Source organism: Podarcis melisellensis (assembly GCF_964234715.1).
Source record: "Podarcis melisellensis genome assembly, chromosome: 17".
In the NCBI taxonomy this organism is placed as follows: domain Eukaryota; kingdom Metazoa; phylum Chordata; class Lepidosauria; order Squamata; family Lacertidae; genus Podarcis; species Podarcis melisellensis.
In genome coordinates, this window is record NC_138534.1 from 26,124,160 (window position 1) to 26,137,882 (window position 13,723).

Sequence of the window (13,723 nt, forward strand, 5' to 3'; positions counted from 1 at the left end):
AGCACAATCGTTCATAGAAAGACATAGCAGGTAAACTCCTAGTCTTTGCCAGGCTAAATGAGAACAGATTGCATTAAAATACTGCACACTGTATGTCCATTTTATATTTCAGCTTCAGCAAACCATATTTGGGTGTGGCTCCTATTTAGATTTTTTTTCTTGGTTGGAAGTGAGGAGTTTGTTTCTAGTCCTCAAGTTACTGACGTGAAAGGAAACTGAAAGTTCATCTTCCATTATTTTACCTTGGACTTTCAGTTGCCTTTTCGTTCTGTAACCTGAGAACCAAGGTAATCCACTCTACAGATGACCAAGAGGGAATCTAATTAGCAGCCACACCAGTCTTTCATTTGTCCAAGATCGAGACTGCCATGGTACAACGAAAGGAAACTTTCCAAAAGGAGTAAAATGGGAAAAAAACCCTAACCCTCCTCCACCAGAAAGAGCACACAGTTTGTATAATTTTCATAGTCCTTGACTCACCCTACTTAGTGGCCTTCTAAACACATGCAGTGCAATCCTATACACATTTACAGTACTCAGAATTAAGCTCCACTAAAATAAAACTTAGTAAAGGTAAAGGGACCCCTGACCATTAGGTCCAGTTGTGACCGACTCTGGGGTTGTGGCACTCATCTCACTTTATTGGCCGAGGGAGCCGGTGTACAGCTTCTGGGTCATGTGGCTAGCATGACCAAGCTGCTTCTGGCGAACCAGAGCAGCTCACGGAAATGCCGTTTACCTTCCCGCCGGAGTGGTACCTATTTATCTACTTGCACTTTGACGTGCTTTCGAACTTCTAGGTTGGCAGGAGCAGGGACCGAGCAACGTGACCTCACCCCGTCACGGTGTTTCAAACCACCAACCTTCTGATCGGCAAATCCTAGGCTCTGTAGTTTAACCCATAGCTCCACACGCGTCCCTAAAATAAAACTTACTTACCCACTAAATAAGAGATTCTTGACCCTGGATGGAGTCTGTACACCCAACAGTTGCTGCTGGGTGTTGTCATTGGCCATGCAACCCAAAGCAGACTATTGATTTTAGTGGAGAGAGCTGATCCATATTGAAATTAATTTTAGATAAACTCTGCTAAGAGCTTAAGTACTTCCTTGGGAAATGAGACCAAAGGTCCCATTTACTCCAGAATTCTATCACCTGCATCCAGCTAGATGTCTCTGGAAGGCTCACAAATGCAGCATGATGGCACCCCCTGTTGTTTGAACCCAGGATATGGTAATCAGGGGCAAGTGAAGAGCTCCGCATGCACAGGAGAATCCCGTAGACAGCAGAACCCAGATAGATTGCCTTGTGCCAATGAAGAAATCTAAGGGAGATGTTCAAGTCTTTGAAACTCAAACCCCGTTTTACAGTGTCAGTTGTCAAAGCTGCCAGTTTTGTTTGTTTTGATAACAGATGCCTAAGCTTTTATGTAAGGGCTGGGAGAATCGGGCCTTGAATTTCCCCCACACTGTGCATTTTAGTATAGAGTATTTTCCCACCAGAATGTTTAGAGCTCAGTAATGCCCAGCCACAAGCATTATAAAAATGTGAGTCAAGCCTTTCCTTTTTTTACATCTTATTAGGCTATCATACTCAAAAGCACCATGATAGCATAAAGTCTCATTCACCCCACTGGGCTTATGCCAGTGAATCACTGCGGATTAAGGGTGGTATGTAACTTAGTTTTACTCAGTTTAGACCCATCGAAATTAACTATAGTCATGTTTATTAATTTCAGTAGGTCTACTCTGAGTAACAGTTGGATACCACCCCATGTTGTTATTTTTAAATCTTTAATCATATTTCTGTTTCAGATTCTTTACACAGGCCACATTCTACATCTTTTCAAAAAAGAGCGCGATATATTTGGGGCACACAAAGCCCATAACTACTTTGACTTAAGTGGTACCATCTGAATGGCAGTGCCAGAGTCAGACTGGACCTGTAGGAGACCATACTTGGATTGGATGTAGGCGCTACAGCCTGAGATCAGTTGCTGCCATGCAAAAAGCTGGAGCACAAAGTGCCAAACTGTAATATGAAGCACGGCTTTATTGGGGAGCCGTGGAACAGGCTACTAGCATTTATGTCATGCCTGGACAATCCAAATTTCAGCAGCTTTGTTCCATGACTTGCTAACATGGTACCTATGAGCAGTGGCGTAGTGTGGGTTGCTGGAGCCTGGGGCAGGCACAGGCATGCCAGGTGGTGGGGCACGGAGGGTGAATGAAGCCCACCATGCTAGCCCAATCTTCACTGCTGCTGCTGGAGTGACCACCCCCACCGGAGCCAAGCACCACCTACCCTCTCGTGGGGGGGGGAGCCCAGCTGGCAAACATGGCCCTTGGTGGGAAAATCCCCCCCCCCCAACACCTGCGGAGAGGAGCACCATACTGGGGTAGCACCATACTGGGGTAACCAGCCTGCACCTGGTTTGCACCACCTCAAAATTGTGTGCCTGGGTCCATGACCCTGCTGGCGCCCCCATGCTATGTCCTTGCCTATGAACACACATAGACTCTCAGAGACCTTCCTGGCACCCTTCCTCTGTTGAAATTGGGCATGAAATAAACATTCTATCAAAGCCAGCAGAATAGGTTGTGTGTGCTTGGCTAAAGTATGTGTGTGTGTGTGATGTCCACAACAGTTTCTCTGGTGTGCAGATGTGCTCACGGGCCACAAAAGGTTGGCAAACCCTGCTTTATACTTTTCCTTTATACATTGTGGTGCCCACCATCTGGAATGCTCTCCCTACTGAGATGAAATGCAGTACAGTGGTACCTCGGGTTACAGACGTTTCAGGTTACAGACTCCGTTAACCCAGAAATAGTACCTCGGGTTAAGAACTCTGCTTCAGGGTGAGAACAGAAATCGTGCTCCAGGGGCGCAGCGGCAGTGGGAGGCCCCTTTAGCTAAAGTGGTACCTCAGGTTGAGAACAGTTTCAGGTTAAGAACGGACATCCAGAACAAATTAAGTTCTTAACCTGAAGTAGCACTGTATAAAAATATTTTAAATGTATAAATGAAACAAAATGCTACCTAACAATTGCAGAGACCTATATTGCATGCTCCTATTTTGTGCCTAAATAAGGCCATGAGGTATGAGTACACGCAGTCCCCAGGGTTGCCAACTCCTGAAAGACAACTCTGAAAACTGAGTGTGGCCCTGGCGTTGGGACCTCAGAGAGTCAGGACTCAACAGGGTGAAGGACGGGATCTTAGTGTGAAGGGCAGGTGATAAATTGTAATCACAAAAACAATGATAGGAGTTAAATGGCAAGGCCTTGTATCCTAGGATGCGGCCTTGCATCAAAGGTGTGGAGTCCTTTGCCTGGATTAGAGTGCAGCTGCTCATCTAAGGTATACTGCTACACTAAGGATTTGTTTACAAGTCCCCTGCCTCCAAGCGGTACATCTAAACATGATTCAAGGCTAAACTCTTAAATGTGTCACAAGCACAAAGCAAGAACAAAAAGATCACAGCCATAGTCATAGATTATTAAGACACACTGTATATGTAGTATATTATTAAGGAATTAGAAGATGTTCTAAAAACAAAAAACACCCCCAAACAATTTACCCACTTTGCATATGGAAAACACTGGTGCTAAGTGACAGCCCAAATGACAAGCAATGAAAACATGGTGGAGAATATTAAGCAGATCAACCAAGAAAGTGAGTCAACCTAATGATGGTACAAGTTGTCACAACAGGAATCATGTCAAAGAATTAAGCTCGTTGAAAACATTTACCCCTTGTTTGCATGCATACCTTGTTTTGCCTCTCATAACACACGGAGAAGCAAAGACATTCACAACCCCCTTCCATTACCAAGAAGAATATCTGTCATCCTGTATTCCACTTCTGCCCCATCTCACCTTCTGTTTGGGACTGGAAAACATGATGCTGGGGCAGGGTTGGGGCCAGGTTGCTCAATGTGGGCAGCAGGCGTGCTGGCAGTGACTGGCTCAGGAAAGCAAGGAGTGGAACAAAGCAGCCAGAGCGTCTCCAAACCATCTTCATTTACTGCTAGTTCTTAGCCTCGTCTTCACCCAAAGCATACAGGGAACAACAGAGGCTGAGGACCCTAGGCCATAGGAAGGAATTGGGACTCAGGAGCCGCAGCCCAAGGGGCACTGTTGTTGAGCTTTTCTGCAAGATTGCCCAAAGCTATTAAGCTTTTTGGGGGGAGCGATAGCTCTGCCCAAGCCAGGCATCCGGGAGGGACAGTGGCTCCAGCACCCGGTACACCCAGCCCCTGCTTTCCTACACTACTGGCACTGTGGTGGACCACTTTGATTTCTTTCACTGCTGGCACCAGCTGCTTGCACACAAGATATGTCACTGTCAGTTATCTCTTCAGCTACAACATGCATGCTGCCATTCTGCATATGCAAGTTGCAATCATACAATATTTTTTTAAAGAGTGCTGGAAAATGAGCCAAAGGCAGGACGGCTTTCCTCTCCCTTGAACAGGTGGGGAAGAGTTCTGATCGAGTAAGCTGGTCAAGTTCTGCTTGGTTGACTACCTTCATCCATCATCATCGGTCCACAAGGTTCCTTGTACCAACTGTAGAAGGCAAATAATGTGTGGAACTGCATTTGTATCTATTAACCTAAAAGCCTTGCGGTTACTGATGAACACACCATTAAATACCACTTTTTGAAGAGGTATCAATTTCGTTTCAGGGGTTTTATTTTGTTCCTGCCCCTCCAGAGCGCCCCTTCTCTCAAAAACTGGGCTTTTGATATCAGCAAAAGGGAGAAAGAAAAGTGATTTCCTTTTGTGTCCTTAAAAATATCTCCCTGAGAGGTTTTGAAAAGACCCCACATTTTTATGGATGGGCACAGATGTTTCTTATTATAAGCTAAATTTAAAGTCTGACTTACAGGATATTTCTATATTTGGTATATAAAAAGTAGGCCAGTGGCCTTGTAGTCCATGCTGTCTTGCTAGAAAACCAGATTGACTTCTGGTTGTAGGTACTATTACATTGTTTAATGGCTACAATAAAATACAAGAAGACACTTTGGAGATTTGGCATAATAGGGCTAAAGAGCCTGTTGTATGCTGACATGGACAGGAAATAGTCAAAGGAAAGAAAGGCTAGAGAAAAATCACTTGGCAATAAAAGATTGGCAGAAATCCTTTATCTGCATGAACACACACAGTTTCAAACACTAAAGTACTATCAGACACCTCAAAAAGGATACTAAAGTGTTTAATAAATTGGACATTTTTGTTTGGCAACCTAAAAAATAGTGTTGGCAGAAAACTCAATGAACATTTATGTATGTAGCATCCCTTTAACAAATCAATAAAAGTTCATCCTGTCTTGAGTGTTGGCTGCCATCTCATGCCTAAGCCTACTATACCAGCTAGAAGGAGGTTTTGAAACCACTTGGAGTGAATTGCGGGTGGCAGAAAATTTAAAAAGCACAGATCTATAAACACACTGGAAGCTGAGCTAGTGAATGAACCCTTTGGATGTTTTGGCTGATATTATTAGGCCTGAGAATAGTGTTTTCCCGTGCCACAAGATTTTGTTGTTTTGCTGCAACATACTAACATAGTTCTGGAAACTGATATATTCTTAGGCACAAAAAAATGGCTGCTGTCATTCGGGTGCAAAAAGGTGAAAATATATAATGACCAGGCGCCCCTTATTTCTACAAATTTCTTCCTGGCAATGCGGATGTAAGCAGTCAGAGAACAAATCAAAGATGAAGTTGAGACAACTGGCCAAAAATAAAAATGAACATTTCCTGTTAAACTCTTGCCTACATTTGCTATCCTGCATCAACAACAAATTCTTATTAGTAGCCCCATAGGAATGTGGGGCATGCAGTAGAAAGAATTAACACTTCCTTCCCCTGTGCTGGCTGCTGTAAGGCAACAAATCTCTGCCTATGCCACTGTTGTGCTGAACATGTACAGTGGTACCTCGGGTTAAGTACTTAATTTGTTCCGGAGGTCCGTACTTAACCTGAAAATGTTCTTAACCTGAAGCACCACTTTAGCTAATGGGGCCTCCTGATGCCGCCGTGCCACTGGAGCACAATTTCTGTTCTCATCCTGAAGCAAAGTTCTTAACCTGAAGCACTATTTCTGGGTTAGCGGTGTCTGTAACCTGAAGCATATGTAACCCGAGGTCCCACTTTACTACTGTTTTAACCTGATTCTTTCTACACCTTCCCTGTGACCCCTGTTTAACGTTTGGCTGTTTCTCCCTATTTGAACTGCTTTGGGACTTTTTCTTAATTTAATTATACTCCAGACTACTTGCAAAAGCCTGAGTTTGTGCTACACTGTTGTTTTGTGAAGAGGAAAAAGGGTGGGGGGGGGAATGAGACTTAATTTTGTGACGTTATCTAGCTTTCCATCATCCCTTAAATTTCTTTGGTGGATTCTAAGCGCCTGCTCCTCAATAGATAGACCACAATCCAGCTCCCACTTGCCATTTCTCTCTCCCTTCCTTGTCTTATTTCAGTTGCCCTTGCATTTATTTGCTTCCTCGTAAAATAATAGCACATGCATGCTCATATACAGCATTAATAAAGTAAATCATGTATAAAATAAATGATGTATTAATAAAAATATTTAGCATGTATATAGTGGTTCATATGTATTCTCTTATGCAATCACAAAGCCAGATAAGGAGGTTCAGTCCTTCTCAGCTTTTAAAATGGGAACACCAAGCTCAGTCCTGCTTTCTATGTGAGTGCAGTAGATCAGGTTTAAACACATGGATCTGCAGCTATCACCCATAGAGTAAAGCTCACCTTCCATGCTACACTAGCATCAGTGGCGTAGCATGGGTTGTTAGCACCCGGGGCAAGGCAAGTAATTTGTGCCCCCTAACCTGTGGAGCCAGGTAGGGGCAGAGAGCTGTGAGTGCGAGCGCGCCCCCCCAATGTTGCGCCCGGTGCGGCCGGCCCCCCTGCACCCCCCACGCTACACTGACTAGCATACAAGTGTTTTAGCTATTAAATATATATAAACATGTAACACTCATGATATTTTTAAAAACAGTGCATGAATATATTATAATAATATAATATATAATATAATATAATATAATAATATGGGGGAGCTTTCAGTTTAGCATAAGGGCTTTCTTTGTTCATTCAAGCTACAAAATACTAGGAACTTGCAGGTGATAACACATATATAACTTAGGCATTATATAAGCACTATGCATATGGTATGGTATCCTATATTGTGGTTAGCTCAAGCTGCACCACTAAAAAAGAGTAAAGAGTAAAGGACCTCTGGATGGTTAAGTCTAGTCAAAGGCGACTATGGGGTTGCGGCGCTCATCTCACTTTTGGGCCAAGGGAGCTGGCATTTGTCCACAGACAGCTTTCTGGGTCACCTGGCCAGCATGACTAAACTGCTTCTGGTGCAACAGGACACAGCGGCGACTGCCAGAGAGAACAGAAACACCGTTTACTTTCCCACCACAGCAATACCTATTTATCTACTTGCACTGGTGTGCTTTCGAACTGTTAGGTTGGCAGGAGCTGGGACAGAGCAATGAGAGCTCACTCTGTCACAGGGATTCGAACTGCCAACCTTCTGATCAGCAAGCCCGCATAACTTCTAACTCTAAAACAAATTGCTCTTAACTTTCTACTCTGAACTCTGGCTTTAATTTGTTTAGAGAGCCATAGCTGTCAACTTTTCCCTTTTTTAAAGGGAAATTCCCTTATTCCGAATAGGATTCCTCACAAGAAAAGGAAAAAGGTGACAGCTATGAGCCCCGCCCATTTGCCATCTGACACTGAGTGCTTTGATCCCCTGTTCTCTTAATGGCCTTTCACCCCAGGCAATTACTTCATCAGGAAACTTGCCAGGCTTAATTAGCTTTTAACACTTGCTGATTCCAGGGGATTAGTACTGTCTAGCACACAACTTAATATACACAGGCCTGGCACCCAGTTGTAACACCCAAATCCTTAATTAAATTCTAATACTAGCTCAGTGCAGAGATTATACAGATCTAGCACCCGTAAACTCATAATAACAATAATATATGTAACATAATAAATAAACCAAAATGTTTTACCTATGTAGAACTACAGTAATTGCATTTTGTTTAATTAATGTAACGGTTATTGAACTTTCTACCTTCAGGGGACACTTTCACATTGAAGTCTTGTCTGGGAAGCCCTGCGTGTCTTCTTCGGAACCTTGTGTGTCATATAAGATTCTGACACACGGTAAGTTCATGCTGAATATCTCCCAGGCCTGCTGGACTCTATCAGCATATGAACTGCATGTGAATGCACACGGTGAACAGAGGAAAAGTGGAGCAGTGACCACAGGAAGTATCCAGTGCTCTCATTCTATTAGTGCAAGGAATTACACCTGTGCATTGGAAAAATTCCCTTCTCTCCTCCCTCCATGTGTGCCTTTCCCAAATTTGCTCCAGAGGGTTAGGGAAAACCTCAGATCCTAGGTGTGTGCAGGGGGAGAAGGGAGGAAAGTTCTGTTGCACAAGCAGAAATTCTTGCACTGATGGTATGACACAGTACCACTTTGGATACAAGCCAATATTTCTTTATGGAAAGTTTGTCTGCCATTGCTGATCTTCTCAATGAAGAATGCCTGATGGGATTTCAAGAAACTCCCTGAGTTGTTGTTTTTTAAAGCACAGTTTGAAAATCATTTGTTTAATGTCAGTGACATGAACACCGTACATTATAATTCTCAACATAGAAACATTCGACATTTATTTTTATAGATTTTTTTTTGCTCTGGACATAACCTGAGATGCATTTCGTTATATCCAAGGTCAGTTTGTGGGTGCCAGTACTATTGCTTGGGACTGTAGAAATGCTTCCAGGATATGCTAACATTTAACATAATATCTGTGAGCAAAATGCAGTATTACGTCCCCCCCACCCCCCCCACCCGATGGCAGCAAAACAGTTTAGCAGATGGGTTACCTTATTTTCCACAGTTCAGGAGAAAGACCATATGGCAGACACTTAATATTATTTCAGCTCCTCAGTCATGTATATGTGATCCTTTAGCTGTCATTGTGAACAACGCTTCCGATCTCCCTGGCATATGTTAATATGCTAACATATGAATGGTGTGTGCGCTTAAAATGATGTAGGAAGAATCAACGCTTTATATCTTGATACTAATTTAAGAGTTATCTTCATTACGTTGACAGAGAGGGGTTGGCCCATGGTATTCAAATAAGGCAGGCAGCATGGAAAGTAAATCCTGGCCCGAGTTCCTGCTGCACAGGATTATAGTATTTAACTAACAACTAAAACCATCTGCTGGTAATGGCTAATTTGCAGCTGTTTTAGTCATTTGAAATCGACCATCAAATGCTAAACTAATATGAGGAATTATCTTTTAGAGCTTGTTTAAATGAGTATTTTATGTAATGTGTTACCAACTCAGAACTATATGGTACCATGGCAAATACATGTCCCCAAACTTGTGTTGGCTGAAATAACACAAATGCCAAAGGTAAGGTTTGTAAGGAAATACAGCAGGCAGTACTTGCCTTAGGAGGGGGTGTTTAACCTTACATGTGCCTGGCAACTTCCTCCTGCAAATGGCTTCCACAGCTTAGCATCTGAAACCGTGTGCTGAAGTTGTACTGTGTAGTCTCCTTAATTCAAAGACAAAAGAATGCAATAAATCAGTAACCTATTTTCACAAAGGGCATCTAAGTGAAAATGATAGGTAAAGGTAAAGGGACCCCTGACCTTTAGGTCAAGTCGTAACCGACTCTGGGGTTGCGGCGCTCATCTCGCTTTATTGGCTGAGGGAGCCGGCATACAGCTTCCGGGTCATGTGGCCAGCATGACAAAGCCGCTTCTGGCGAACCAGAGCAGCACATGGAAACGCCGCTTGCCTTCCTGCCGGAGCAGTACTTATTTGTCTACTTGCACTTTGACGTGCTTTCGAACTGCTAGGTTGGCAGGAGCAGGGACCGAGCAATGTGAGCTCACCCCATCGCAGGGATTCGAACCGCCAGCCTTCTGATCGGCAAGTCCTAGGCTCTGTGATTTAACCCACAGCGCCACCCGTGTCCCTTAGTGAAAATGATAGATGCAATGCAAAATAAATACCAGCCAGAGGACTAAACTTCATCATAGAAAATCTTCCAGGGACTGCATGCCAGTAGTGCGTGGAGCCAGAGTATATAAAGGAGGGAGGGAGCACGAAATATGCCTCTTACCTTTGTACAGTTGCCCACATTTCAGCTGTGCCAAAGTCAAAGAAGCACCATCACATTTCAGGGACACAATCCAGTCTGACAAAGCACTTGAAGAGGATGTAGATCAGAGCAGGTGAGGGGTATGTGGCCTCAGAAAGAGGCATGGTAAGGGAAGAGTCTTGAGCGCCAAAGAGTGGACATTCAGCCCCAGGCTTGAGGTTCCCTACCCCTTATGTAAATTAAAAAGCGTGAAACTAACAACTATCAGCACCCAAAAAGCAATAAAACCGAGGCAGTATTTCATAGCACAGTGCAACATTCTATCTTTAAAACTATTTACAGGCAAGAGAGTGGGCTCAAAGTCTTCCTATTTGTGTCATTCTCTAAACATTATGTTCCAAATACTGCTGAAAATGTTTCTGTTAGATGTCACACAGTGAAACTGATGCGTAGCAGGGAGAGAGATTTTCTATGAATGTACCTCCATACAGCACACTTCATTTCCCACAGTGCCAAAACATAAACACCCACTTGTACTGAAGAAAGCAAAGGGCATTCAGTAACATCTAGTTACTTGTTTGATGGGTTATGCTCTCTTACAATCATTTTGCAGTCTGCAACCTCTGCTCCATAGAACTAATGGAAACAGCTAGGAACCACATATATTCCCATCTGCAAAACACTACATTGGGTAAAATCAAGCTAGAAGATACAAAAAGACATAACGAGGAACCATATATGGACAACAATTCATTTTTTAGATTTAATGAGTACTGACTGAAGGTAGATGTTCCTCATCAAGCCACCAACTCCTGTGTTTATGGACAGAAAGAATATTTTAGACACTTCAACAATACTTTTTCCCAATTAATTACTATTTTATCCATTGCTAAGAACTGTACCCATCACAGAAAAGAAGAAATCTTGATAAATTTAACCAGTCCTAAAGGTAAAGGTAAAGGGACCCCTGACCATTAGGTCCAGTCGCAGACATCTCTGGGGTTGCAGCGCTCATCTCGCTTTATTGGCCGAGGGAGCCGGCGTACAACTTCTGGGTCATGTGGTCAGCATGACTAAGCCGCTTCTGGAGAACCAGAGCAGTGCACAGAAATGCCGTTTATGGTACCTTCCTGCTGGAGTGGGAAACACATCTACTTGCACTTTGATGTGCGTTCAAAATGCTAGGTTGGCAGGAGCAGGGAACAAGCAATGGGAGCTCACCCCATCGCCGGGATTCAAACCGCAAACCTTCTGATCGGCAAGCCCTAAGCTCTGTGGTTTAACCCACAGCACTACCTGCGTCCCATTTACTAGCAACTGGCATGGTGCACTTCACATTTCCTCCTTGTTTCATGTGTGCAATTCACCTCATGATGAACAAATCCCTTTGTTTCCCTAAAATATTATAGAGAACAACTAAGTTGTAATCCTATACCCACTTACATACCTGGAAATAAGTCCCACTGAGTAGATGGGCATAGAATTACAATGTTAGCTTGGAGCATTTGTCAGGTAGAAGGTAAAATCTTCAGGATGTTTCTTAACAGCACCCTCAAAGTGTGCACCAACAGCTTTCTAATGCATACCCTGCTGAGGCCTATTGATGAAATCAATTGTATATAGCAGCAAGCTGGAAATAATAATAGCTTTCCTGCTGGCATTTATTAATTACTAGAAGATCTCTTTTCTCTGGTTGATTCATTTCAGCTTCAAACTACGGATAGAACATCACTCAAATTTGCATTAGATCCCCCCCCCCCAAATACTCGTTAACTGATCATTCATTTCCCTCTGCTTTGTTACTCAGCCATAGGCGCCGACTCCATGGGGCTTGAGGGGGCCCGAGCCCCCTCAAAAATTCGTTTGGGGGGGCTCCGCCCCCCCAATAATCTCCGGCGCCCCTCCAGCAGAGCGCCATCGCCGCCCCTCCCCCAGCCCAAAATGCACAGGGAGGGGCGGGCTGCATGCCTCCTGCCCTCCCTCCCGAGCAAAAGCTCCACCCAATTTCCTTTGGAGCTGATTAATAGGCGCAGCACGCTCTCCCCTATTCGCTCACGAGGAGGCGGCGCCACTTTATTTGCATATTCATGAGCTTATTTATTATTCATGAGCTTTCCCGGGCCCCCCCAATATTTTTTATAAGTCCGCGTCCCTGTACTCAGCCCAAATTAAATGTTCTCTGTAACCATCACACATCTTTAATACACAAACCCTAAGTATGTGCTTAATTATTCTTTCATCAAAATGCCTTGCAGAACTCTTAACACTGTACACAGCTAGGACAGCTCTGTTTCCACCAGAGCAAGCTCAACCACCTAGCCACCCAAGTAATTGCTTGGGGCGGTGAGATTCCTTCTGCTGCGTTCTTTGCTTGTTCCACGTGATGTTAGCTAAAAGGCTGCAGCCATCCCTAGCTAAAAACCTGTAGTTGTATGATTCCACATTCCAAAACACAAGAAAGGGCATGTTTAATTTTTTGCCCATTTATCGCCTGTATGCTTTTGGGGCAACCTACGGTACTTCACTCAAGAAAAAAAGAGAGTTAGAGATACATTATAGCTGCACGTTTATGTAATCTGAATACATTTCCATTTGCTCTCAGGGTTTTTGCCACGTCAGTGGCTTCTCTTGCCTGTTGCCTATATTTGCATATTTATTGTTCTCTTAGGAAATCTGATATCTAAAAGAAAAACAATGGCTACCAAGCATTCTTTGTAAAGGGTTCTAATGATACAAAATTGGAGTGGTCCAAACAGAGGCAAAAGGGCATATTTGCAATTTGCTTAAAAGTTTGGGTCTTTTCTGGTTCAGAATGATGTTTAAATTATCTGTGGAGACGATGCTTTTCCTTACCCAGCTACCCTTATCTAGAATTTATTGCTGTGAAGGTTGCATGCTTGACATTTATTTGCTTACTTTGATTTACAACAGAAACTTGTTAATCAGCACATTTTATCTTCTGTGCACATACTCTAACCTCCCTGCCCCCATCAGCACTGCAGGAATGCATCGTGTTTATAATGGACCTGATTTTCATTAGAAAAAGGGGATACCTAGATCAGTGTTTCCCAACCGGTGTTCCGCGGCACACTAGTGTGCCGCGAGATGTTGCCTGGAGGGAGGCGGGCGAGGGCGTTTGCTTCCCGGAGGACGGAGCGAGGGCGCCCCCTGCTGGGCCGGGGCTCGCTCTCCCCAGAGGGTAAATCTGGATCAAATGGGGCGAGGGGCGGGCAGAATTCTGGGGGCCACTGATGCCCTACAGACCCCCCCCAAGTCCTCCGGGGCGCGCGCTCTGCTGGGCTCTTTTCGGTCGTCGTGCTTGTGGGAAGCCGCCCCTTCCCTGGGCGACGCGCCGCCTCGCGACTCCGGAGTCAGTCCCGCGGGCTCTCGGAGGGACTCGCGAGCGACGGCGCGGCGGCTCCGGGGCGCGCTCAGCCGGGCCACCGTGCGCCCCCGCGCAGCCCCTGCTGCAGCTGCCCGGCGCGGAGCGCGACGCGGAGCCGGCCGGGCTTGGAGACGCCCAGGTAGGGCCG